Source organism: Herpailurus yagouaroundi, unplaced genomic scaffold, assembly GCF_014898765.1.
Source record: "Herpailurus yagouaroundi ecotype Mexico unplaced genomic scaffold, PumYag 216, whole genome shotgun sequence".
NCBI lineage: Eukaryota > Metazoa > Chordata > Mammalia > Carnivora > Felidae > Herpailurus > Herpailurus yagouaroundi.
Genome location: NW_024412447.1, coordinates 753,453 through 775,328, shown reverse-complemented (window position 1 = coordinate 775,328; position 21,876 = coordinate 753,453). Strand labels below are relative to the sequence as shown.

Sequence of the window (21,876 nt, the reverse complement as noted above, 5' to 3'; positions counted from 1 at the left end):
GGGGGGGGGGCCTCGGTCCCCAGTCCCAGGGCCTGACCGCTCCGTGAGTAGCTGCTGTCTCCCTGCATCCCGGCGGCCTGGAGAGAGGTTGGCAGAGCCGCCCCGGCCCCAGGCACGTTCCCAGGCGCGCGCGTCGGGTCTGGAGGGTCTCTAGGACCTGCGGGCCCTGGCTGCTTGCACCAGCTAATGCGGTTGTCAGGGACATCACGTTTTCGTTGATCTCGTACCTCCCTCTTGGTGGCTTTTTTCTTTTTAAGTCCTTTTGAAGTTGTGAGATTGAAAACTGAGGGCCATCTTTCGTATTTCTGAGCGTGAATGAACCAGATGGCAGCAGCTGGCACCGTGGAGGCTGCCGTAGGGGAGAGAGGCTGGTTTCAGGCTGGAAACGGAGGCGTCTGGCGGCCCGCGGGTCGTCGGCACTGGGCGCCCCTCCGGTCACCTGCACGGTGGCGGCTAGCGTGGCCCCCCTTCACAGTCCGTTTTTACAGAGCCTGTTTCAAACGAGGTGGAAGGTGTTTTGAATGATCATAGCTTCACATCTTTCAGATATTTGTTTTGGGAAATATACACGTTTATCAACAGAGAATGCTGTGTTAAATTTCTTTGGGATAAATCTTTAACACCCAGCGTTCTTTCTGACTTAGGATTGAGCCATGATCCTGATCTGTTAGCTTCTTACAGTTTTGAATGACATCGTGACATCGCGGATGCCATTGTGAGCTGAGACCTACTTCAGCCGGCCGCTCCCTCGCACGATTGCGACGCTGCAAGTGCCCAAGGACACCATTTTGAAAGAAATGAGTCATGAGAAAGTTAAAACTTCTTCTTGAGTTAAAAGTAAATAAATAAAATAAAAACCTAAGCCTTGAAACAGCCAAGACACGTCACGTAAAAACAGCCGCGGACTGCTCGCCCCAGCCCGTGGCCTGCTGGCCCGCGGCGCCACTGGGCCCCGTGGCCGGGGAGGACCTCCCGGTAGCTCCGGGGATCCCCTCTGCGCGCCCTGCTGAGTTCACAGCGAGCTGGAGGGCCCTGAGGCCGGCCCGCTGACGCGGACGAGCCTGGGGCTGCCAGGTCTCAGGGCACAAGAGGTGGTCACCTGTCGGCCCTCGCGACTACTTAGCATAAGGGACAGAACCCTGCTTTTAGGGTTTCAGTCCACTGAACCCGAGCTGGCGTTTGCGTGGCCAGGGGTGAGAGCATCTCGCGGACGTCTTGTAATGCGTGGAGACTTCCTGTGAATTTAAAAATCTCCCCTTACAGAGCGTTCCCACGAGGCTTCATTTGCTAAGCGCTGAGTGTGTTGCATCCACTGGCCCATGTAACCCTCGCCGAGCACCCACTGCTGCCCGCGTGAGAAGCCTGAGCTCAGGCACGGTGGCCTAAGCCTCAGTCTGGCCACTCTGCGGCCCAGGGTCCTCACTGGCACACAGCGTGCTTCCCATGTGGCTGGTGCCCTGTAACAAGATTGTCTCAGTGCTGAACTGGACTCGTTTGCAGGTTTTTCTGTCCGTCCCCAGGATGGGATGATAGGGAAACGTCAAAGGAAATCAAGTCTGGTCAGCTTTCATTTAGTTAAATTTGCAAATGCGGCTCGGTAACGGGCATGGCGCAGAGCACAGACATGTGTAGTAAAGCCAGGAGGCCTGCCTGGCCGAGGGGACCCCGGGAACCCTCACCCTCATTCCCAGGTGCTCCAGGTCCAGCGCTGTCTGCGTGCGGCGGTCGACCTTCCCCACGTCCCCACCCCTGCCAGCCCTGCTCCTCTGTGACAAAGAATTGTGCCCCCACCCGCAGAGGGACCCCTGAGGTGCAACGCAGCGCCCCAGAGAGAGGACGCCCAGTCTCTGAATTGCCAGGCCCTGCTTTCTCCCTCTGCAGTCAGCCGCCCCATGACCCTGGGTAAAGTGGGGGTGCAGGGGGGCGTGGTTGGAGTTGCGTGATGCTGGACACCCGCCGTCTGTCGTCCTTGTCCTCGGGTGGGCTCCTTCCTTCACCAGGCGGCCTGCCTCACCAGACGCCGGCACGGTCCCGGACGGCTGGGCCCCCATTTCCCGTGGCTGCCACAGGGAGATCGCGTGTCCATCCAAGGGGTTCGCAGGGCAGCCAGCGGGACTCGGCTCACGGTTGGGACCCCGAGCGACGTGGCTGCCAAGCGTCAGAGCCTGTCGTTGGCGGGAAGCACAGCCCGGCAGGTGCACTGCTTGGTGGGGGGGCCAGCGGGGGGGGGGGGGGGGCAGGCGGGCGACACCGCCCACACTGCCTTTCGTGCATTTTCTCTGCTTAGCCGAGCTGGGGGAAGCCGGGAGCCCCTGCCCGTGCCTGGGCAGTAGGTTTCTTTGAGACACTTACGAAGCCCTTCTGGGTCTCGTCCTCACGAGACCTAACCCTAACCCTAACCCTGAGCACTCAGGCAAGCACCACCTCTGTGAAGACCGAGGCCGGGCCTAGAGCGGTGGGGGCACGAGCGTGGCCGAGGATCACTGCACATGCTCCCCTTGGGGAAGCCGAGGGGCTCAGTCTGCCGCAGGCTGGCCGGGCGAGGAGTGGGCGGTTAGGAAACACTACAGGCCCGCCTCGAGTCCGCAGACATAGGCCGGGGCCGAGTGTCGGAACCCGGCATTCTGGACGAGCCGGGGGGGGGGGGGGCACCCACCAGGCACCCCCTCCCGTTTGAGCTCCGTGCCCGCGCCCGCGGGAGCGTGCGCGTCGGCACTGCCATCCGTGCGACCCCGGTGGCAGGCAGTCCTGGGCGCTTGCAAAGGTGTGTGTGCAGACCGGGGCGCGCCGAACGGACGCCGTCTGCGCGGAGGCCGTTCCTTAGAGAAAAATCGACGGGAGTCCGCAGACCCACCATGCGGCCTCTTCCGTCAGGGGAAGGGATCGTAGGTGTCCAGGTGCCGGCCGGCCTCCGCGCAGCCTCGCTCCCCACTCACCCTCGGGCACTTTGTGACACCGTGAAGGCGCGGTCCCCATGGTTTCACTGCTGTTGACTCTTTGGACAGCTGGGCCCCTCTCGGCCGTTGCCCGGAGCTCTCTGCACATTTCCTCCAGTCCTTTGAGAGCGAGGTGCCAGCGGCAGCCGGAGCGCAGCGCGTGAGGCTCGCACAGGTTAGGGATGGACAGCGCACACGCGGTTCCGCCTGGGGCCGTCCGCCAGTGGCACGTCCCAGGAGGTCTTGCTGGAGACCTGGGTCGACCTGGCTCGTCAGGGAGAGGCTCAGAGCCGGAGGAAGTGGCTTCCCCCTCCCCCCCTCCCCCTCCCCCCACCCCTGTCAGCCTCCTGGGTGCACGTCTCACCCCACTGCTGGAAAGCCACGGTTCTGCACGCTGCCTTGCTTCTCTGTGGCTCCTGACCCTTCTCTTGGCTCCGTCCTTGAAACGCTCCCGTGGTCAGTGTGTCCCGTCTGTCCCCGGATGGGGGGTCAGCGGACAAGACCTGCATGGCACGTGCGACAGCCGCCCGTCCCCACGGGGCCTGCTTTCCTGGGGCACCTTCATGTTCCAGAGGACCGGCTTCCCCACCTCCTCTCCGGTCAGAGCAGGACCTCCTGGTGTCTCAGACGTTGGGCCTCTTTATACGATTTGTTTAAAGAAAGGATCCTACCGCTCGAAAGAAAACGTTTGAGACCCACCGACTGACATTCCTGTGGCTGGGTTCTAAAAGTACCCCTTTAGCCAGAATGCTGAGAAACTCAGTGGGATCAGATTCTCTAGGCCTGGCTTCCGTGTCTGCTGTCCCAGCCCCAGTCAGCCGTTTCTCTGAAGAGCGCCGAACACCCGTGAGCCTCACCCCTCCTTCGGGTCGCAAACTCACAGGCTGTCGGTGTCTGTTACTATGTATTTGTACATTAATTTAGGTCCTTCTCCTTCTGGCCGTGAATGAGTAACGTAAGGGAGCTTGCCATAAACCATCAAAAGCTGGATAAAATAAAAGAATGAGCTGTTTTGAGACGTTGGGACGGTAGGCAGTGCGGGACCGTGGCCTCTGAGGAGGAAGCGAGTGCAGCGAGCCCCCTGTTCTCACCCGGGCACCCGTCCGGAGTCAGGAGGGGTTCCACGTTGAGGGGACGGGATTGGATTTCTGGAAGCCTGAGGGAGCTGGAATTGGCAGGAGACCGGGCTGGGGAGTGGGGAGCCACGCTGAGAAAGGGCCCCCGAGGTCTGGAGAGCTGAACATGTCTGCGTGCAGAGTGCAGACAGTTGAGGCCGAGCTAGGAGCAACCAGAGGCCACAAGCTGACCAGCTCCCAGAGTGTGCATCACGCTGGTCCGTGTCCTAATTCGCTGGTCAGGAGAGAGGTGTTTTTGAGCGTTTACGACAAAGAGGAGAGACGGGGTGCTTGAGTATTTAGGCCCCTCCAGACCTCACTAACGAAGCTTAAACACAGCTCTCCAGGGAATCCCGCAGCTCTACAAGGAGCAAAGTGTCCTCCAGAGTGAACTTCAGTCCTTTTTAAAAGGCGAGCCTGAGTGTGAAGTTCAACACTCAACAAGGGACGTTCACAACGTCCAGCATCCAATCCAGTAAAAAATTATTATATCGCATGGGAAGGAGCGGCCCTCACACGTCAGCCGGGGTGCCCTTTGTCCTGCTTGAGCCTCCTGGAGGGAGGGAGCGTCTTCCCTTCCAGGGGCTCCCAACTTGCTTGTTCGCCCCCGCCAGCCTCTCCGGACGTGCGGGCGTGGGACTCAGACCTGCCTGCCGTCCACGGCACAGGCCGTGTGGGTGTGTCAGCGCACAGAGGAGCAGAAACGGAAGGGGAGGGGTTGTTTAAGCATGAAGTGTTTTAATGGCATGTTACAGAAGCTCCTTAACCACACGACCCAAATCCTGTTTTTGCAAAGAAGTGGCATCAGCATTGAAGACAGGCTTGCAGACGGCACGCCTTGGCCGTTAGCTTGCAGAGGAACGTAAGATATCCCTAAGAGTGGAAGCCATCCAGACAAAGGAGTGTTACTCAGCCCCGGAAAGAAGGGAGCCGCGAAGCCAAGAACGACGCGGAGGCACCTTCAATCCAGGTTACTGCGTGAAGGAAGCCAGTCTGGAGAGGCCGCACCCTGGGTGATCCCAGCCGAGTGGCCTTCTGGGAAAGGCGGGGCCAGGGAGCCGGTAGAGGACGGGTGGGTGCCGAGGTGGGGGGGGGGGTGTTGGAGGTGGGGGAGGGCAGGGGTGGATAGGCAGGGCACGGGAGGGTGTCTTAGGGCAGTGGGTACTCTCTGTGATGCCTTAATGAAGGACATGTGTCAGTATAGGTCTGTCTACACCCCAGGAGTGAGCCCACATGGGAACTGGGACTCTGGGTGACGGTGACGTGTCGATGTAGGTCCATCCCATCCATGTTGTGACAAACGCTCCGTCCGGTGGGGGTGTCACTGCGGGGAGGGTGTGTGGGTAGTCCCTCCATTCCCTCTCAGTTCAGTTGCAAACCTAGTAAAATTGCCCTAAACAGTAAAGTTTTGATAAAAAATCAAAGCTCTCTAAGGCATGGGTTTGCTACAACCAGAGAGACACCTTACCTTTGCCCGTCTCCTTTCTCTGTTCAATCAAGAAAATCTTGGTTTTTGTTTTTGTTTTTTAGTCTTTATTTTTGAGACAGAGCGCAAGTGGGGGCGGGGCAAAGAGAGAGGGAGACACAGAATCCCAGGCAGGCTCCAGGCTCCGAGCTGTCGGCACAGAGCCCGACACGGGGCTCGAACTCACGGACTGTGAGATCATGACCCTGAACCGAAGTCGGACGCTTAACCGACGGAGCCACCCAGGCACCCCAACCAGGAAGATCTTAATATAAATGTAGCAAGAATGGTAAATGTACATTTTGGATTGATTAATCATTGAACCTCGTATTTTATGTTTCATATGTTACCAGCCTTTCTGCAAATAATGTCAAATAGAGCGGCGGAGGCTTTAGGCACAGAGCTTTTCGCGGGCCACCCAGAGCTCCTGGCGGTGGGCACCGGCTGCCTGCCAGGCCACAGCGGGGCAGGAAGCGTCTCGTGATGCTTTATCAGCACGCGGGTGACACTCTCAGACTCCGCCGTTGGTGGCAAATTTAGAAAGATCAAAGCAAACTTGGTGCTACTTGCGTGGGCCAAACGCTCTCAGTGTTGAAGGGTAACCAGATAAGAGCCCTTCAGGGCCAGATTATAACACGGCCGTAAATTCTGTCGTTGTCGTCGTCTGACCGGGGTAGGGCTAGAGACCGGTGCCGGCCAGCGGACACGCTAACCGTGGAATCACCCATTAGAATTGAGGACCTGTCAGCCCAGTCAGATGTGTCCGGCCGGCTCCTGCCCTGACACTCACTGCACCCTGGATTCGCAGGGTTTCCTGTCTCTGCAAAGCCTTGGTTTGAGCCAAGCTCTGGAGCGTGTGCGTAAGTGGAGCCAAATGCCAGGAAGCTCGTTCTCCGTGCCTTCAGACGACCCTGTTCCCTACCCGCCAGGCACGCCCCCTCACCGCCCGTCTTGCTTATCTGCTGCATCGCCTCCCCGCCCCCCCACCCTCTTCAGGGACAAGCCGTCCCGGGCCTCTCCCTTCAGGCACCGCCGGGGGAGGCCTGGGTGAGGTGCTCCGGGATGCTGAGCAGGGCCGGCCTGCGGGGCCCGTGGAGGAGGAGGCCGGCCAGGGAAGTCACACGGCTCTCCCCAAACAGGACCCGCTCCGCAGGGCTCGTGAGGAGCTCGTCCCCGGGCGAGCCCCCGTCCCTCTGCAGCGTTAGCCGGGCCTGCCACAGGAGTGCGGGTCCTACGCTGGCCGGCGGGCAGACGCGCTCGGGGAGGTGGCCGGGACCACGGGGGGGGGAGCAGGGGCCGCGTCCCTCCGGGGAGGGGCTGCACACTGGCCGGCCCGAAGCCCGGGCTGACCTTCACAACTTCATACTCGGGCCGGGCGGTCAGCGGGTCTCCCTGGCACAGAGTGACTTCGTACGGCACCCTGGACGTGCCCGGCGGGGCCACCGGCGCCGGGGAGCTGCAGGAGGCACGGCCCACCACGGCAGCCGGGCTCGCCGCAGGCCCGTGGGCACCCTTGGCAGCCGGGCTCAGGCGGGGCGGAGAACCCCGCGGCGGGAACTCGAAGGGCATCGCCAGCCGCACGTACCGCGCATCGAAGTAGCGGATGCAGGCCGCGAAGGAGAGGACGGCACAGCCTGGGTTGCTGGCGGCACTGAGCGAGAGCAGCGTCACCAGCACCTTGGTGACAGCGGGGTCTGGCCGGAACGCACACAGGCCGCCCCGCCAGCCTCGGCCCTTTGTGGTCAGGCCGAAGAGCCCGGACGCACGGGGCCACCTAGACGCGCAGGCGCCTGGAGAGACGCTCTGTGCGGCGAAGACGTCTTCCGCCGCCGTGGAGACGTGGCTCGGGTGCCGGGTGGTTCCCGTGGGGTCACCGTGGGGTCCCGCCAAGGGGTCGGGGGCTGTGTCTGTAGGAGGGGCCCCCACCAAGGTGAGTGGGCACGGGGATTGGTGTGGCAGCCCCCTTCCCTACGCGGGGCGCCCTGGAGCAGGGGCCTGGGTGCCTGTGACACCGGGCAGGGGTGCAAGGACGTGCCCACAACGCTTTCCAGACGGCCCCTCGGCCCCTCGGCCCCTCATCCCCAACGTCAGCAGGACCGTTCTCGGCATGAGAGAAACGCCTTCTCCGAACGAGGTTACGTCCAAGCCCCGCCCCGAAGCGTGTGCGTCAGGGGCCTTGATCCCCCAACGCAGCTGGAGGACCCGGTCCGGAGCCCCGCCAGCGAATCGCGCTCACTTCGGCCGGGGCTCTGCCTCGTGGCGGAACGGCCGCAGTCCACACGGTCGTGAGCCACGGCGTCCAGTTTCTGGACCCAGAAAAATTCTGACGGACTCTGGCCTGTCTGAGGGGACCGTGCTCGCAGCGCCCCCCGTAGAGACTGAAACGCGGCGCGCCCTGGCCGCTGCCCCCAGGGCCCCGGGAGCTGTCTTACTGCCACCGGGCTGTGTGAAGTCCTGTGAAGTCCTGAGTCGGGGCTTTAAGTGACAGTGCCGTCAGGCTCGCAGCCTTCCCAGCCGGTCCTTTGTCACAGAAATAATTCTGTTTCCGTGGACGTGTGTGCTCCCCGTTAAACTTTAGCTAAATAGCAGGTGAGGCTGCTCATTCTTCGAAGGAAGGCGAAGGGATAAAACCGGGAAGTCGACGTTAACGGAAGGCTCCCGGGCCCCATCGCCAGCTGTCATTTTCTCTGCGCGGCGCCCTGGGGGCCCGGCTGGCAGAGCCACGCGGTGTGGCCACCCTCGGCCGGCACGTGATTCAGAAGTAGAGCGCGCAGGTGACCGGCCTTTGCTCCCGCCACACGAGGGCGGTCTGAATAACACCCCGTTTACTAGACTCGCAGGTTGTCTCGCGCGGCGTCTTCGCGCACGCAGACTCCTTGCGGACTCCTTGCCCCCTGACGCCCCCCGGCGCCTCACCTGTGTGACAGCTGTGGGGTGCACCGTCCGGGGGCTGGTGGGGACGCCTCGTGTGCTCGCTTGATGTGGTGCACGGACAGCTCTGCCCGCGGACTGGCCCTGCTCTGACCGCTGCTCCGCACCCCACCTCGGCGCCCCTGCTCCGCACCCCTGCTCCTCGCCCCACCTGTGCACCCCTGCTCCGTGTCCCTGCTCCGCACCCCTCCCCTGCACCCCTGCTCCGCACCCCACCTCCACACCCCTGCTCCTCGCCCCACCTCCGCACCCCTGCTCCGTGTCCCTGCTCCGCACCCCTCCCCTGCACCTCACCTCCGCACCCCACCTTCGCATCTCTGCTCCACACCCCTGCTCCGCACCCCACCCCGACGCGACGTGAGCGCACGTGTTCCCCAGGCGCCCATCTGACCGGCTTTGTCCGAGAGACACGGTAAATCATGATGTTGTCCATTGCTGCTGCTTACGGTGATGAGTGATTCCCGGGCCGCTGAGGGACCTCACAATTAAGAATAGTGGCCGGACTGAGAGGAAGTGATTCGGCATGTTAATCTTTAATTAAGGCAAATTGGAAAGCAGATCCTGTGAACATTGACCACAGGTCGGGAAACCGCATTAGGCTGTCCCCGTGTCCGATCCCTGCAGCTGACCAGTGTTCCGGGCACTTTCTGGGGCGAAGGGTATCGTCTTTGCCGGTGGTTTGGGGGGCATTCGTTGTCAGAGGCCCCCTGGCTTGTGCCAGTGCACTCTGTCATCTGATTTGGTGGCCGGGCTCTGGGTCACCCAGCCAGGAGGACGGAGGCCTTGAGAGCTCGTCCCAGGCTCGTCAGCCTGTCGACTGCTTCTCGCCTCGCCCTGCGCTTTTCTCCAGAAGCAGGGGGCCTTCCTTGGGGCCGAGGGGGCTCCAGCCTCACCGTGTCGTCCGCGTGGCGGGGCCATGTGCCGGCCTCCACGCTTGCTCGTGTCTGTAGACCACCCGCCTGCTCGCCAGGCTCCAGGACAGCCCCTTCCCAGGCAGGGGGACATTCAAGGAAAGGAAGGCCTCAGTGTGTCCCAGCAGCACACAAAGCAGGGTGCTGTTCCCCCCCCCCCGCCCAAGCGCCATCTCCTGGGTTTAACTGAGGTTTGCCAGCTCTGGTCCTCGGGCCCAAGGCTGTGTGGGCAAAGGGTGCGGTTTTGGCACCTCTTTGTGCCTTCGGAATTGGGCCCAGGGGTGAGGCGTCCCGGCAGGTGACAAGGCCGGCTGTTGGTGAGGCCAGCCTGGGCGGGGCTGCCAGGCTCTCTCAGGTTGGCTCCTTCTGGGCCCAGGAGCACGGAGCCCTCTCCAGGCGGTGCACCTGCTGCCCACGGCCCCGCCCACCTTGTCTCTCCGCTGACAAGGAAGAGACCGAGGGGCCGAGGCTGCCACCAGGGGCCGGGCTGCTTGCCTCCTCTCTCCTCAGGGCCACCTTTGGGTCATGTTTGGAAAGAGAACACGGAAACGTGGAGGACGGGTTCTCGCGAGATGTCCGTGATTCCTGCTCTCCCGCTGCTCTCGCGCTCGCGTCCCTGGCTCTCAGCTCTTCCCTATGGCTTCTCTTGGGCCCTGCTGTCCTCCTCCCACCCCCTCCCCCCGCTTCCTGTTCCCCCCAGAGGGGCGGAGGGCAGTGGGCAGAGAAGACACCGAGGTGGGCTCCCCAGAGTCAGGGCCTTCACTGGCGCCGTTGGGACGTCCCGAGTGTTGGAAGCACTTACGACGATTTCCTCAGACTCGACAGTTTTCCACAGGAGGTAGGGACGCGGCAAATCCTACTTCACGGCACAGGTGACTAAGCCACAGAGCAACGGAGTCATTTCTTCGGTCACCCGGGAGCTTAAAGCACCAAGGCCTGACCCTGGACGTGCGTCCCGAGACCCTGTACGTTTTCAAAATTGACGTTCGATAAAAGTCACTTCTTGGGCGTATACTCCGGGCGCGTCTAGTCACACACTCACCACCACACAGGGTCCCAATAGTTCCCTCCCCCTCAATGCCTCGGGGCCGTTTGGTGGTCAGCCCTTCCCTACACCGAACCCCCGGGCACCATCGCTCTGTGGTCTGCTCCTATCGTGTGGACTTTTCCAGAATCCTCGTGCCTCAGGCACTTTCTCCCTCGTGGTGCCGTGGTGCCGTGGTGCCGTGGTGCCGGGTCAGAGGTCATTGCTGTTAGATGCTGGGCAGTTCGGCCGCTCAGAGGGGTGGTTTGTGCGTCCGCCACTCCAGGAACGTTTGGGTTAATTCCAGGATTTGGCTGTCACAGCTGCTTTACGGTTTTTATACGCGAACGTACATTTTTACAGGCCAGCGTAGTATTTTTTCCCCTTGGGTGGATACTTATAAGCAGGAACGCGAGGTTTTCTTGTTTGTCGTTAAATTTTCCGTTTGATAAATGTGACGTTACGCGTTGCGAAGACGAGGCGTATGGTGTGTTCCTGTGAGGAGGCTCCCGCCGTGGTGGTGTTGGCGAGGCCTCCCGTCGTCCTGTCTGCGGTCGTCAGCTGTACGCTGGGTCTCTGTCGCCTTTGTTGCCTTTGTCACGTCCCGTTCACGTGTGTGTCCTTACACGTCGTTCGTTTTACTCCCGCCCCCCTCCCTCCATAACCACCGTCTCCCTGGTTTTTTTCTTTCAAAAAGTTTATTTCAAAAGACAGAGAAGCGTGTGAGCAGGGCAGGGGCAGGAAGAGGGAGAGAGGATCCCACGCAGGCTCCCCCCAGCCCTGGGCTCCACCGCAAGCCCTGAGACCGTGACCTGAGCCCAAACCGGCACTCTGAGCCACCCGGGTCCCTGCCGGTGTTCACAGTAGCTTTAGCCTCCCTAGCTTCTGTGTGCGTGGGAGTCACGCAGGGCTTGTCCTCTGATTTGCCTCGCTGAGCGTGGCGCGCGGCCGGCCCGCGTGCCGGTCCCCGTCACGGGTGGATGCCGTCCCACTGTGCGCGTGCCCCGTGTCTTCCTGCGCCGTGCACCTGTCGATGCGCTCGGACTGTTTCTGACCTGCCGTGAGGCCGCCCGCGTCGGTCCGCGAGGCCGTGCTGTTTTGCTTCCCTGCCAGAAACTCCGAATTCCCTGGAGACGAGCCGACCCTCCAGGACCGCCCGTGCTTCGTTCCAGTGCCAGTTTGGGGCTGAGAACCAGGGCTTCTGGGGCCCTTTGCTGAGCCACGAGGAAGGGCTGCCAAGGTCCAGCTCCAGGGTCCCCGGGGAGCTGGCCAAGGCCAGAGCCTGGAGAGTTTTGTGTCCTTTACAGAAGCTCGTGGCTGTGGCTCCTCGGATAGTCTTCCAGGATGGGAGGAGGGTTGGTGCGCGGGGCTCCCTCGTCCTCCCGGAGCGGGGCTCTGGCCGGTGGTGCGGCCTGTGCTCCCCCGGGCCGTCCCCTCCGCCCCCCTGGCTGCGTCGTTAGGGACCCGCGTGCCGTGGTTGAGTCTCCCTCCTGTCCCTGGGGGCTGCGCTGGGCGCACTCGGGTCCCCGCTTCTGCGTGGTCCTCGTCATCCCCCCCGGATGAGCAGTGGCTCCGGGGCTGTGAGCCCGCTGCGGACCTCTGCCTGGTCTCTGGGTTTTTGCTGTCATGTTTGTGTTTTGCTGGGTCCTTTCCAGTCCTGTGCCCGTCTCACAGGTGATCTGGGAAGGTCATAAGCTGCTTCTCTGTGTGGAAAGAGCATAAGCCTTTGAGGTCAGATGGGGGTGCGCTGCGTCTCCTGGGGGGAGGCGTGTGCACGTGTGCGCGTAAGCGTGTCCCCCGGAGGCAACGTCCCGGGTGATTCCGCCGTGCTCTCAGCCCGGCTGGCCAGCGGGCGTACACCACCCCCTCGATGCCCCGCGTCCCCGTGCCTGCAGCCCCGTGGGTCCCACATGTGAACCTTCGGGCGCTCGTCGCTCGGGGCGCCACCGTCTCCGGGCGCCGTGGCGTCTCCACCAGCTCGTGGCGTGGCAGACGTGTGAGCACGTAGTGGCCGCGTTGCACGCTCTGTGTCGATCTGGCGGCAGGGAGGTGGGCAGACGTTGGGTTACAGGATGGAGCACGTCGGCGGCCTCTTGCCCCGCCCGGGCCCTCAGGAGGATTCCACCCCGTGGTGTCCCGAGGCGCCACGCCCTTCTCCCCCGTGGCCAGCTCCTCCCTCCCTGGCTCCCGCGCTCCCTCTGGCAGGACTCGGCTTCTTTAGTGCCTTCTGGTCTCGGCTGCATAAATGTTTCCATCCCAGTCTCCTGTGCTCCCTGCAGACTGGGAGCCCTGGGGCCCAATGAGTCACCGTGCGGCCCATCCGTGCGGCCCATCCGTGCGGCCCATCCGTGGCCAGGCCCTGCGCCGTCCAGCCCGGCCCGCCTGACGGAGGGGTGGCGTGGCGGGTGTGAGCTTCTGTGGACCCATGGGCTCGGACGGGAACACGAGGGGCGGTGTGGCTGCTGGCCCGCACCCTTCTGTGGGGACCTGCTGCCGGGCAGCCCCCTCGTCCCCATCCTGGTCGCCTGAAGACGCGAATTCCTGAACTGTCGGGATGTTGCCCGCGGCCTGTGGGGAAAGTAACTTCCTTAAAAGGGTAAAGAGTGAAGGCTTCTTTCCGTTTTCCTCCATTTGAGTCTCCTGAGACCTTCTTCGTCTCTCCCGGACACACTTGACGTGCACACGTGCGGACACCTGCCTCCGGGAGACACACCCGGACACACTTGATGTGCACACGTGCGGACACCTGCCTCCGGGAGACACACGCGGGCACATCCCCGGCCCCCCCCCCCCCCGGGGGCGCAGCTCATGCCCCTCTGACCTGGAGGGAGCACCCGTTCTAACACAGCGGACGTACGCCCCGTCTCGCCTCTGTCCCCGCAGCCTTCGTGGGCACCTCTGTGTCCCTGCGTAGCTGGGAGGCCAGACCACACCTGTGGAAGGGCTTGCCCCTCCTGGGAGGGCAGGCCTGGCTCTGGGCGCTCCTGTGATCTCTCTCTGACCCTGGGCACGCTTCCCCCGGGTCCCCTGGGCTCTGCAGCAGCGGGCTGGCAGAGGCACAGTGAGTGGAGGGCCCCATCCTGGAAAGGCCCATCCTTTTTCAGTCCCCTGTGAGAAGCTTCCCCACCCCCACCCCCGGTCCGAATGGTTCTCAGGGCAGAGACGACGGGGATCTCCCAGCTTAGGGGCACTCGTTTGTGTCCACCGGCAGCCCCGGGGGCCTCGCGTTTGCCGGCACTTTCCATCTAGCGTGCCGAGGACAGCCTCTCCTCCCCAAAGCTGAGCCTGGGAGGGCTGGTTTTGCAAACCCACCCGTGGTTTAGAGACGCACCCTCCATCCACGTGGCCCTGACGGCTGGGCGCCGTGGCCCTGCCCTCGTGGGCCATCAGGGCCGTAGCTCGAGAGAACCTATAGCTGGAGCCCGGTTGGACAGGGCTGGTGGCCCCGTGAGTGAGACCGTGAGCCCCACAGAGCATCGCAGCAGAGGGCACTGCGCGGCCTGCTGTGGGGTCTGGGGCTGGCTGGGTGATCTGGAGGAGGGTGGGCGAGGGAGGAGGCGCCCGTTTTGACCAGATGGGAGGGTGTTGGTGTTCCGCGACCTTACGCTGTCTGCTTCCTGCCCGTCCGAGGACCACGTCCGATGCTGGCTCTCAGGGTGCGTGTCGCCTTGTTAGGGCCAGACTGGCCATCAGACTCTTATTTCTGTCCTCCCCAGCGTGGCCACTGCAGTGTCCTGTGTCCTGGACTGCAGCGGGGGACCCTCGGCACCTCATAGCCAGCCAGCCGCCTGGTGACGGGGTGCTGGGGCCACTGTGCAGCCCTGCACACCTCTCCCCTGCAGTCTCTGCTCTGCCGTCACTACCTTTCACGTCCGGCCCGGCCCTCTGCTGCCCTGACCCTCCTCGGGCTCCCGGCCGAGCCTGACCGGGAGCCGCCTGCCCCCTCAGGGTCCCGCGCGGGACCCAGCCCTGTCCCCAGAGGTCGGAGGCTCGGCCCCTGGGCTTCCGTCATCGCCCTGTCCCAGCAGCAGGGGAACAGTGGCGCTCTGTGGGCTGGGAGGCCCAGCTTTTCGCACCGTGGCTCTGTGATCTTGGACAAAGTGATCAGCCCGTGCGTGTACATCACCACCCAGCATCTTTATGAGGATTTTGTCAGACGGGGTGGTGTGTGGGGGCGCCCGGTTCCCTCCCGCTTACAGAGAGGATTCAGCTGGTGGGGGGACCCTTTCCTTCCACACCACACTGAGCGTCACCTGAACACAAAGCCCGCCTTGTGCGGAAGCCTGGCCGCCCCTGCTCGCGTTGAAAACTTGAACCTTCCTTCCCAGGCCTCTGGGTAGAAACGCTGCCAGGTCTGGGCTCCCAGCTCCTCCCGACCACAGTCGCGGAAAGAGCCCCCGCCCCCCGCCCCCGATTCGTGCCCCATGAAACATACACGTGCCAGACGTGGCTGCTGGAAGGCATACACTGTGCTCTGCCAGACCGAACCTTCTCCGTGTTCGTGCCCCCGCGCTAGCCACGCCTCTGGTGGCTTCAGTCTGCATCCAGACGTGTGTGTTGCCCGTGGACAAGCCTTTCCGGTTCTGTCTTCGGGACCCAGCGCTGGAGCCACTGATCATCTTTTTTGAACGAGGAAGCCCTGAGCGGTCTGTTCAGTCACTTCCAGGCTGAAAGTCTAGGAAAATGAACTCTGTTTTACTTTTTACTGGAGCCAATCTACAGTATAAAGAAACCTGAGTTTTCAGAGTGAAACGTCGCTCAGCCGTGAAATCGCCCGTCCCCCGGCAAGCGGCTGAGCGGGTGGTGGGGAAGCAGACGGAAGCGGGGAAAGAAAAGGAAGCCCAGAGGGTCGGCGGCTGACTGCCAGGGCCTGTGAGCTGTGCAGGCGGCTCCTGTCCGTCTCCGGTCCTCCCCTCTCCACGAGCTCCCTTGCTGGCAGCGGCCGGGCAGAGACCTCCAGTTCTGTAAGGAGGACAGGGATTCAGTCTTAGGTCGTTCCAGCCACACAGGCTGCACTGGGAACAGCATATGCTTTGGCCGCGTGACCCAGACAGGTTCAAGTCGGCCTACATACAGAGTCACCGGTGTGGCGGCCGGAACAAGTAACGCATGTGCCTCCCAGCGACTGTGGGCACCCAGCGGATTCCACACGCTAAACAGTCCCTCCCGGAAAGCGGGCAGCGTCTGCAGTTTGAAATAGGACCTAAAACCCCACCCGTAATACAGAAGAAGCGCTCACAACCTGTCTAACCGAGGGAAAGTCCCCCGAAACCTTCCCTTGAGAGCACTCGGCCCCAGGGCCCGCGTTGGCACCACCCAGGCCGGGGCTTGGGGCTCTGCCCTCTGCCCTCTGCCCCCCGACAATGGGGTGTGGGCGTCAGGCAGCCGGAGTCCTGAACACAGAGGCGGACTGATCCCTTATTGCCCTGCGGGCCTATGCCTAGAGCCTCCCTCGGGGTCAGGCAGAGTCAGGGCGCTGTCGCCTGAAGGGCGCTGGTCACCTGTGGCCTGGCAAGGCTGGGCACGGGGCAGGTGCGAGTTTTGGAGGGAGGGTGGGGTCAGCACGGAGAGTCAGGAAGTGGCGTGGGGGTCCCCAAATTCCTGAAGGAGGGGGCCTGCCTCGAGGAAGTAAGAGCTGAGACACGGGTTTGGACACGTGGCTTCCCTGAGCCAGCACCGGCGGGAGACGTGACGTGTGGAGCCCTCTGCATGTCTCCCCCGCCAGGTGTCTGCGTCCCTTATGCAGCTGGGGGACTTCCTCTGCAGCGCCCTGCCCGCTGGGGTCACTGATGGCATCCAAGGGCCACGTGAGCTCTGTGTGAAACCCACAGAGGCTCCAGAGAGGCGAAGGACGCCCCCGGGAGCCCCGCGCCAGCAAGGCTGGGGCTGGAGAGTGTTTTCTTTGAAGGTCTCTCACAACGTGTGGCCCCCACGGCAGTGTTGTTGCTGGCGAGCAGCTGACAAGGAACCGGCCTGGGGCCTCTGTTCCCAGAGCCTGGGGTCTGAGGAGCTGCTTTGGAGTGGGGGAGCCTCCCAGAGGTTTGAGGACCACTGAAAGGGGCTGACCTCCCCTAGAGATGGGAGACCTGGGGCCCGGAAGAGGGGGCTGGGCCACTGCCAGTCTCAGGCCTGCGTTCTCTGGGCTCCCAGGGTGACGAGGTGCCTTGTCATTAGATCCCCGTGGCCACCAGCCCCCTAGTCCTTGACGAGCGTGCGTGGCCGGTAGGGAAGAAAGGCCTCCAGCCCCTGGTGCACAGGCGAGCAGAGGAGCCCTGGGCTACGGCAGGGCCAGGCGTGCCTCCCTCAGCCCCCTGTGCGGGCACTCGGGGGTCCGGAGCCCCTGTGTGCGACCCCAGCAGGGTCTCCAGGTTCCGAGTCCCCGTGTGCAGCCCCAGGCCTCCCCCGCCACCCCGCTTCCTGTCGTGAGTAGGTTTACAGAGCTTCCCACAGCTATTGGAAGGATGCCTGGGGATGACGCGGCCGGTGGGTGGGCACTGCCCCCAGAAAGGGCCCCTCCTGTGGACAGTGTCGTGGGGCGACGTTCTCGTCAGTGGAATCTGGGCCCCCCCTCCTTAGGCAAGAGTGAGCTCCCGGGGGGCAGTACCCGTTTCTGTCGTACGCTTTGGGGGCATCCTGCCTCCCGCGCCCATGAGCTTGGGCCTTGGCGGTCTCTTCCTCCGAGAGCCCTGAGTTAGCAAGATAGCCTTCCCTGTGAACTCCCCCAGCCTTGTGGGGGAATTTCTGAGCTACTGGACGAGTGACAGGCCTGGCTGGCCACCCGCCCCCTCCCCGCCCCGACCTCCGGTCTTCCTTAAGCTGACAAAACCACGGTCCTCCCCAGCTGCTGCCACTGGGAGGGCCGGTGTGTGGTTTGGCTCCTGCCTGCGGTGCCCTCGGTGCCCTCGCTCTGTGCCGTGGCCCCCGCTGGCAGACAGGCAGCGTCCTCCTCCGGTCTGCATGGGCTGCTGCCTCCGCTCTCTGGGGTGCCTTCCCCACTCACCCTGGCCCCCTACCTGCCCAGGCTTCAGCCGAGCCGGCCGTGGGCCAGTGGACGAAACACAGGACAAGCGTGGCTGCTAAAAGAACCACGGAGACTTACATCCTGAGTTCTTGGTCCCGAGTGGAGGGGAGAGCCTGAAGCCTTGACATTGGGGGTGTCAGGCCGGCTGCTTAGCCCCCAGGACTCCGTCCCCTCCTGTAAATTGGCAGTAATTACAGCATTGCCCCTCGGGGTCTTGGAGGGCTAAATGAGCTAGCACACCGGGATGTGGGGGGGCCCAGGACAGTCGGCAAAGCCAGGTTTCTGCCACGAGCCGGGACCCTCACAGAGACGAGGCCCTGCGTGTGTCTGAGGTGGGCCGGCCTCTGCGGCCCAGCCTGGCCTGTCCCCCTGTCCAGCCGCTGTCCGTCTACCGCTCGGAAGCCCCAGCACCCTCCTGCTGAGGGGTCTTGAGGACTCGGCCTGCCTTCTTGTCACATCCTGGCTCTGCGTGTCTGTGGACCCGCTTGGGATCCCCGCTTGGGATCCCCGCTTGGGATCGTCTGCGCCCCGAGGCCTCGGGCCCCGAATCAGGGTTGAGGTGCAGGAAGACACGGCTCCCGGGACGGGGCGCTGGGCCGCCTCACCCCCGGGCCTGCCGCCGCCTCGTGCGGCCACGTGCCCTCGGTGCCACGTGCGGGGCCAGGCGAAGGCGGTTTCCTGGCAGGCGCTGGCGAGGAGGTAAAAGTGTCCGAGCTCTGCATACACGAAGCGCACACAGGCCCTGGAGATGGGCGAGAGCGTGGAGGGGATGCCCTTGGCCCTACGCCCTCCCCTGCCCACGGGGCCGGCCAGTGGGTGGGTTGTCCCCCTGGAGCGGGAACTCACAGTGCAGGCTGCGGCCCAGCGTCCCCGTCCCCGATTCGCGGTGCGCATCGCTGGCCCCGTGTTGGGAAGGCGGCAGCTCGTTCCGGGACCGGCGACTCTCTGTCACCCACCCCCGTCTCCCAGGGCGCACGGTTGGGTGTTGTCCTTGCACATGAGGACACGTTCTCTGCGGGAGGGACGTCTGCCCTCGGCTTTGCCCACGGCGGGGGTTGCGGACGTCACCGCGCCGTCCCTCGCGGCCTCCACAGGTGGCCTTCCCCCGTGCAGAACGGGCACACCCGTGTTCACGGCAGCCCCCCCCCCCCGACAGCGGCCACAGGCGGAGGCAGCCCCGTGCGTGTCGATGTGTGTCGCACGAGGGGATGCAGTTACTCGGCCGTGAGGAGTGGCGTTCGGATACTGGCCCGAGGCCGGGGGGGGGGGGGGGGGGGGGGGGCTGTACAGACGCGGCGCTGGGTGGGAGGAGCCACGTGCCGCGTGAGTCCAGTGAGTCCACCGTCGTGTGTGTCGGGGGAGGGAAGCAGGTCCCTAGAGACGAAGATGAGTGGCTGCCCGGGGGAGTCACCTCTTCTGTCGCTTCCCGTAATACCAGCACTAACGATCCCTTTGTCTTGACTCTTGTCACTAAGACACCTTTCCGTGTTTGGGAATGCATTACTTGAGGCAAACGCCGCAGGCCTCCGCTGTTCTTAGATGTGTGGACCTTGCAGCCGCCCCCTCAGACGGCTTCCTCCTGCCTGACGGCAGCCGATCCCTGCTCCCCAGGCTCTGTTCCCTTTGCTCTGTCGTCGTCCTGCTGCTGTCCAGTCATCAAGCGGAGGAGAGGGTGGGCCGACTACGGACTGACGCCTCCATTCCAGCCCAGGCCGCGGCCTGGGAGCGAGCCCCGCAGACGTGTGGGCCGGCGTCTAGGGCTGGCCTGTCACCAAGGCGGCTGGCCTACCGGCTACTTCCTGATTTGTCTCCCGGCTCGTGTGGCCTCCGTCACCCGCGGAATCTCACAGCAGACCCATAGCACTAAGTAACGGGGCTTTTTCAGACACTGGGGGATCTAGGCTTTGTGGACACATCTCTCAGAGGAAAACCGTATCTGGGTTATTGTGGCTCCGACCTGCCTTCCCGTCGCAGTGCACGGTCCGCTGGCCGTGTTTGCCCGGCTCTCCCCTTGCAGATGGGGCGCTGCGGGTGGGGAGGTGAAAGGCGTGGGCCGAGGCCGGGAGGGGTGCGGGCTCCGTGCTCCTGGGGGGGGGCAGGCGGGGCGCGACGTGCAGGGGGCCTGCGGGAGCAGGCGCTTTGCAAGAGCGTTGTTCACACCCTGTGGAACCGTGGGTCGTCACAGAAGCATCTCCTTGATCCCCTCAGCGAGTGGAGGGACTCGAGGGGCAGGCCCTGTCTGTCTGCGCTGCTGTTCGGGCAGGTGTCCGTCCACCGTCCTGACAGCGCACCCAGGCAGGGATTCACCGTGACGGCCTTTCCTTCCTGGCCCGCAGGTCCCGCTGCCCGAAAGTCGCCGTGTAGCGTGGGCCACGCTGCGGCAGCTGCTGGCTTCTAGGAGAGGCCGCTGTACGTCACCCGTGTCTCAGCTCCCGCGAGGCCCGGCCCCTGTCCGGTGCCGCTAGTCGTATGACTGCACGACCTGGGAAGTCAGAGGGATATTGAGCCACATGTGACCCGGCAGGAGGGTCACGGGAACTCCCAGGTGGCCTGGGCTGTGCACAGGGAGCAGTGGGGAGCCACGGAGAGGCTGGCAGTGCCCCTGAGGGCGTCCGTCCTCAGTCTGGGGACCACCTACAGGGCTGCCTGTGGAAATAAGGAGGCCAGGAATTTGGGAGTCCCTAGCCTAGAGTCCAGGGACAGTGGCCCAAGGAACAGTGACGGAGTCTGGGAGACAGTTCGGGGATTGGAAGGCCACTGGGATCCAAGCTCAGGACGTCTGGACCCACCAGGAATTCATGGTCTCCTTCCTTTGTGGGGACCCGGCCCATCTCTCCACGCCTCCGCCCAGCCGTCCAGCCCTCATCCCCGACTCCCCGCAGGACTACTCCACCCCACACTGCCTCCCGCCCGTCTTTTGGGTTCTGCCTCTGCTACTCACTTCTCCGTCTTGGGGCTGATGCTCCCCGGTGTGGCGTCCGCCCCCCCCCCCCCCCCGGGGCGCTGGCCAGCCTGTCCTTTGCCTGCCCGCAGGCCAGGCCTTGCCTTTCGGGCATTAGCCGTGGCCGCACAGCCTGACCCCTTGGCCCCTCTCAGGGGCACCGAGGCCCCTCCTGCCCCGGGTACAGGTGGGCGTGTGCTTGTGGCGGGGCGACGGGCCTGGGCACCCTGCTCACAGGCCCCCCTCGCTGAGAAGTTGGCCGCAGGTGCTGCTTGGACCACACGGACGCTCCTGGCCGTCTTTGCCCACAGCCTCCCTGTGCGGTGCCCATCCTTCCATTCCTGAGTCGGAGACGCGCTGGTTTTCTCCTTTGCTTCCTTTTCCCCTCTGCTTCCTGCCTTTTTGAGTGTCTCTCTGGACTTTTTTTCCCTTTTAATTCTTCACTTCTTGTTCGCTCAAGTTGTCCCAAACACGGCCAGGAGGAACCACTTCCAGCCGGGGCCTGGGTCCCATCGGCACTGGTGGCGTGGCCGTGGTCCTCTCCGTTTGTCCTCACTTCCTAGGTCAAGGTGCCCCAGGCCCTGCTCCGTGGAGCCCTGTCCCTTTGTCGTGGCGCTCCGCAGGCTTTGAGACTCTGCACGGGAGGGGCAGCCCCGCGGAGCAGAGGCCGGCCTTGTGGGGCCTTCCAGCTGGCCGTTCACGGGCAGGCCCGGAGGCCGCGCGCCGGAGGACTTTCCCCTCCAGCCCCCTGCCACTCACCACCGCCTCTTTAGAGAGAGAGCCTTTTCGGCGTTTCTTTTTAAGTTTATTTATTTACTTGGTGCACACGCATGAGCTGGGGAGGGGCAGAGAGAGGGAGAGAGAGAGTCCCAAGAAGGCTCCGTGGGGACCGCACAGAGCCCGAGGTGGGGCTTGATCCCACCCGTGAGATTGTGACCTGAGCCGAAGTCTGGAGTCGGAGTCGGATGCTTAACCGACAGAGCCACCCAGGCGCCCCTGCAACGTCTTTTAAAAGCGTTTATAATCTTTGAACTGTCTCTTTCTCACCTATGCTCCCTGACATGGCTTCAGCTGGTGATCGGAAATCTCTGTGTGGGGTTGCCCTCCCTGGAAACACAGTGCGGGAAGCCGTAACCGCGCAGAAGTCCGTCGTCCTAGGCCGGACTTGGCTGCTGTCCCTGTCTGCGCCAGGTTCTGCTGGCTCCAGTGTGTGTGTGTGTGTGTGTGTGTGTGTGTGTGTGCACGCGTGTGCACGCGTGTGTGTGCGGAGCAGCGCCTGGGTGGTCGAGTGCTCCTCTCCACTGCTGCTGACCACGTGTTTTTGGAAAAGCGCAATGTGCCCTGAATTCCCTGAGTCACGTGGCATCCGCAGGGCGGAGTTTCACTCGTCCGATTGCTGGGGAGCGCGGGGTGGGGTGTCTGCTCTTCCGCGGCTGGTTTGGGGTGAAAGCCCCCAAGGTATAAATCACCGAGCGCGACCCGCCGATCCTGACCACATGGGCTGTAAACCCTGCGAGAAGCACCCTGTGCAG

At 63.4% G+C, this 21,876-nt stretch overlaps 1 protein-coding gene and 1 long non-coding RNA gene across 2 annotated transcripts in view; one reads left to right on the top strand and one right to left on the bottom strand.

Annotated features, from left to right (window-relative positions):
* CHLSN (cholesin) overlaps window positions 1–21,876 on the top strand; it is a 121,719-nt gene that overhangs the window by 54,088 nt on the left and 45,755 nt on the right. The gene's annotated exons all lie outside the window — the stretch shown is intronic.
* LOC121017482 (uncharacterized) lies at window positions 12,722–21,181 on the bottom strand. The gene is made up of 3 exons (XR_005784775.1): window positions 20,345–21,181; window positions 14,818–19,885; window positions 12,722–12,950 (listed from the first exon to the last, which is right to left on the bottom strand). It is a non-coding gene; the product is annotated as an uncharacterized LOC121017482 (long non-coding RNA).